Below are 5,759 nucleotides of genomic sequence, written 5' to 3'. Positions count from 1 at the left end.
CTGATCCTTGTAATTTTTCTATTAAGTATTTCTTTGATATGAAACACATGCATGCAGATAATTTAAGATAATAAAAAGTACACAGCAACAAAATATATAGCATCAGCAAAGAATAGCAAATTCATTATTTGGTAGGATATCATATCAGAAAAGGCACAGTAGTTATCTGCTTTTTTTTTTGTTTTTTTTTGGTACAGTAGTTATCTGCTTATTGTTTATGGAAAAGCACTTGCAGAAAAGCCTGATGAGTAGAAAGAACCAAATCCAATATGGAACTGACCTGTTAAATCAAAGATAGCCATCAGTAGAGTCAAAACTCAAAAAGGAATCCCACTCCCTTTAGCCTAATATGGGAATCTGACCTGTAAGCAAATCAAAGATGGCAATTATTTATGGCAGATCAAAACTTGAAGACCTGCTCAAAGACGAATTTGGTAATCTGCCATGAGCTGCAACTCTGCAAGCATTTCATGTACATTTATGAGCTTCATAGATTGGGTATTCCCATGGCCTCGCCTGGAACTTTAGGTAGAACCAAGAATCATGCATTATAATTCCTTTATGGGAGATGTGGACCAGTTATGGGTCTTATGGCAGATTGGTATTCCCATAGCCGTGGGCCTTAAATGTGGAGCAGTAAAGTGGCAAAATTGCTTGAGTAAATGCGCATGACAATCAATCTGTTGGATTGAAATTTTAGTCGAGATTTGAATTTCAATGGTCAAAATCGAAATCTCAACAAAGATTCCGATCCAATCAACCAAAATGATTAGCTTGACAATCTTGCGCATTAAGTGCACATGACTCAAGCAAAGTCTGTAAAATGGTGCTAGATATTACTTGTAGTAATGTATGGTGGAGCCACCATTCACTTTTCTCTGCAGGTAGTATTAGATTTCAAAATTGCTTGGGTCATGCGCATTAACGTCAAGCTGAGATTTTGGATGTCAGATCCAAAATCTCGGTCGAAATGGAATCTTGACTGTTGAATTTCAATGGTTGACGGCCCATAGTGTGTAGCTTGATGGTCCTGCGCATTAACCTGCACATTTAATGCTCAGGACCCAAGCAAGACCTATTGGATTCTACACCATTTTTGAGTTAGCTCTTTACTGTTATTCTTTTTATATAGTGAGAGTTCTTCCGGAGTGCTTTTTGGACTAAAAAAAACGGAGAAAATTCTTTTTTCTTGTGGACATAGCACACCGTTTTGATAGGTAAACCATGTGAAATTTTTGTGTTCACTCTAGTAGGCCTCATTAGAAGAATAGGCGCGACTGAAACCATAAGTTTGGATTGCCATTCCATTGGGCATTTGTTTCCAACAGCTTCTCAACCAATTCGTGCAAAGGGTTTTCGAATCAATAGGGTATGAGGTTGATCATTGATGTTCTTCACCATCTTTTGCTTGTTTTAAATGATGAAGAGTAAATAAAAGCTTGTGTAACCTAATGTTCTGTAACATAAAAGAGCTCATGATCTGTGTAATTCAGAGTTCTTGTCTTCTTCTTCCATTTTGGAATGGAATGAAATTTGGTTCACTAAAAAAGCAGTCTTTGGCATGATTTTTAATTTTGATTTTTATAAATAAATAGTAATAGTGGAGTTTGGTGTAATTTATAAGACCTATTTCTATTCACAAAAGGTTGAAAAAGCACAAAAATAAAAAACAAGTTGAAACTTACTTTTTTTTTCTTTCTTCCTTTCTATGAAAGTTGTTTTCAGTTGTTTTTGCGGTGATCTTTAAAACACATTTTGCGTCTAATGCATGTTAGAAAAGTTATAATGGTAAATTCGTATTCTTTTATAAGACCCTTCATGTTAGAAAAGTCATAATGGTAAATTCGTATTCTTTTATAAGACCCTCTTTTATCTTCGCCTTGCATTCCCTCTACAAAACCTTGTTTATATCGCGTTTACTCTTCACCAAACAAAATAGCCCTTAATACAATTAGGATTTTTATTTGCAGCTGTTGCTGCCAACGGTATTGATTGTGCCACATAAAAAAAAAAATGATCAAACAGTTGAGAATCAAATGGCAGGGATTGACTTGTAAATATTATTTTTTGTTTTTACATTTTAAGGCTTTAAAGTTTCCCGCGACCTAGGACTAGACTTCTAAGAAACTAGAGCACTGACTTATTCTCTCAGAGATGCCAATGAGTGTTGGCATCTTACCAGTACCATTTCTTTTAGTTGATGGCTCCATACCAATAGCTTTTAAATACTCTACCGCAACATTGTGTGCCTTGTTGATCACTTCTTTAGGGAGCCAAGTCTTCTTTTTATGACATTCTTCATTTCCTTGCTATCCACAACTACCAGCAAATAAAGCTACAATGGATAAAAGCCACTCTTCCCTCATGTTTGCTACTGAACTTTATAACATTCCATTTATCCAACCATCTACTAATTTGAGGGTTATCATTTGTTGGGGGGGCAATATGAGAAAGCACCGCCGAACCACACCACTTTAGCAAAAGGGCACTCCAATAGCACATGGTCTATAGTTGTCTAGCTTTCATTGCTTCACCAGTAGCTAAACCTTGTGAACACGCCCTCAAAAGGAAAGTTTTCACCTTTGGCATGGTCTTACTCTTCCATATGAGATTTCATACTCTAGTAGACACTTGCTCTCTAGACGATGAAGGTTGAAGATTCATTCTCTTGTCCCTCTTGTTATTCAAGAGATGATAGGCTGACTTGGAAGAGAAAATCCCATTTTTGGAGGCCCCCAAAACTAATTTATTCTATGATGAGAATAAATTAAGTTTGATCCTTTGGATTCTTTTGTTGTCTTCCTCCATGAAATAATGATTTAGCAAATCAGTTCTCCACTCCCTTGTAGTGGGATTTATCAGCTCCGTCACCTCCAAGATAGAACAATTGATTGGTTTTGGTGTTAAGACCTTGAAATTTTCAGCCGTACCCACCCAATTGTCATCCCAAATCATAACATCTTCTCCCCTGCCAATCTTCCACAAAAGACCATCATACAATACTTCTCTCCCAACTAGTGCACTCCACCATGCCCAAGATGGCTTGTTACATTTTCTTGCTTTAAGAAAACTACTAGAGGGAAAATAAATAGCCTTAATGAAAAAAGCCCAAAGTGAGTTAGGATCCTAAAAAAGTCTCCATGCCACCTTCGCCAAGAGAGTCTGATTTTGTAAAACGAGATCTCTAAATCCAAGCCCTCCCCTTTCCTTAGATCTGCATAGTCTAGTCTAGGAGATCCAGTGGATCTTATGCTCCTTCTTTTGTCCTCAAAAGAAATTACTAGGATCCTTCCTTATAGTATCGTGAATGGAATTGGAAAGTAAAAAGTGAAATGCAACATAATTTGGTATAGCCACCCCTATCGATTTGATGGGCACTTTCCTCCCTGCATGTGATAATAATTGATTCTTCCTCCAACCATTCACCTTCTTACTTGTTTTTTCAGCTATTTCTTTGAAGACCACAAACTTCACCACTCCAATCTCAGTTGGTAAGCCTAAATATTTTGAGGGCCCTGCTCCATATGGAATTCTTAACAACTTGGAGAACCATCTCTTAAATCTAGGTAGAGTGTTAGGACTGAAAGTGAGTAGTGATTTCTTCAAGTTTATCTCTTGTCTACTAGCTTGACAATAGACATCTAAGCACGCCTTCAAATGGTTCACCTCTACCAACTTTAACTCTGAAAAGAGAAGATAGTCATTTGCAAACAACAGGTGTGTCGTTCATGGAACTCTGTTCCTCACTGAGATGCCTTTCACCATATCATTCAATTCAGCCCTCTTTTTTGCTTTCTCTTTCTTATTCCTTTGCTCCATCTCTTTGATGGGATATGGAACGAGCTCCTCCTCCTCCTCCTTTAACGAGGGCTATGAAGTGTCTCTAGATTTAGTTATGTCATTGGTGATTGGTTGCAAATGCTATCATGTGAGAGCATAACATATATGCAGAGTAGTAGAACATTGATTTGTCTAACAATTAATGTACTATTATCTAAAAGTGCTGTACTTTCAAAAATGACAAATCTTTTGTTAGACAAAATGATCATATTTTCTATTAATAAAGACTACCCACAAAGCTATTAAAAATTAAAATTTTCTTATAAGGTCGAGATTATCCATTTACTTTTACTTGTGATAATTTTTTTAGTTAGACAAAATGATCTTATTTTTTAGTTACAAAAGGTGCCCAAAAAACTGTTATACATAAAGACTTTAACTTTTTTATAAGATCAAAATTAATCAATTAAATTTTATTTGTATTTGATCACTATTCTGACTATTAATTTGAAGTTAAAAAACATTAATTATCTCATTCCCTTGATTCTCTCAATCAAACCATTATGTATGAAAAACCATGATTGCCCACTATAAACCCCTAAATTCCTTTATTCTTTCCCAGAATTCGTTTTGAACTATTTAATCATTATCCTAAGTTCCTAACCATTAATTTGAAGTTAAAAAATATTAATTATTACAGATAAATATCTCCCTGGAAGAGACAAGATCTCCAAATTCCTTTATTATCTCCTTAAAAAGATATAGGATCTCTAAAACAATGAACCAGTATTTGTAAAACAAAATTGAAAGAAAAAAAAAAAACCTAACTTCCTTTATTCTTAAATCCAATCCTTGAATCTTTCTCCTAAATATTGTATATGTAGGTTAGGTGGTTGCAACTGCTTGAATAATAGTTTTCTTCCCCTCATGAGAAAATAAAAGACTGAAAAGGCTCAACTCCATCAGCATCTTACGGAACTTAATTTGGTAGTTTATGAGACTGTTATGAATGATGACACTTAGAAAGGGTTTGAATATTTTTTTTTATAAATTAATTTTCAAACCTTAAAAAAAATCATTTTTATCAAAGGATATACCAAACGTATTTTTTCAGCTAAAAATACGTCGTATCAATTGATTACTAAACCATTTTTGTATTTGGACCCAAAATGTTATTTTTACTAATTTTCAAAAAATAGGTAAAAACTAAACATGAAAATCATGTCAAATAGGAATCTGGATCATCTCCCCGTCAGGGCAGTGCTCCCCCATGCTTTCCTGACAATAAAAATCAGTGGGGCCCACCGGTGAAAAAAAAAAGTTTTTTTTTAAATTTTTTTTTCAAAAAGTGTTTTTCACCGTAGGCCCCACTGATTTTTGTGGTCAGGAAGGCATGGGAGAGCACAGAGTGCTCCCTAACGGGGAGAAGATCCGGACTCGTCAAATAGAGCCTAAAGAAAGAAAAAAAAATAACAGAGCTCATGGGTTCTGCTCAGTTGATTGAAGACCGATGCTTTATAATATAAGGTTAAGAATTCGAAGCCCGGACAAGCTAGGAAACACAAGCAGCATATTATCACGATCCTTCTGAAGAGAAAAATTATCTGTCAATACAAATTCTATTACTGCCGGCCTACATGGCCGGCGAGGAGATATGCTGTGACATACTGGCATAGATGAACTTGAGCACTACACAAATGTACAATTTGCCAAAAATATGACTTCCATGCGTGCCAGTCTAGAAAATAGATTCTGTTGGTGAGTGGGTCCCTCATGTTCCTTCCGTCCTTATGGAATCATTGGTTTCCTACTTCGCAGTCCCTGAGTAATTTGAGTAGTCTCGTCCACACGGAATCATTCGAGCATTATAAATGTTAGGAGGGTTTGGTGTTGGAAATTTGGGTGGCCCCACCCATGTTTGTTTCTTTTGTTCTCTCTTTTAACTTCTCTCATCTGAAAAAAAGTTTATAACGAACTCG

This window comes from Hakea prostrata, chromosome 5, assembly GCF_041222555.1.
Source record: "Hakea prostrata isolate BN-2017 chromosome 5, UWA_Hpros_2, whole genome shotgun sequence".
Lineage (NCBI taxonomy): Eukaryota > Viridiplantae > Streptophyta > Magnoliopsida > Proteales > Proteaceae > Hakea > Hakea prostrata.
Note: the sequence above shows the minus strand (reverse complement) of the source record.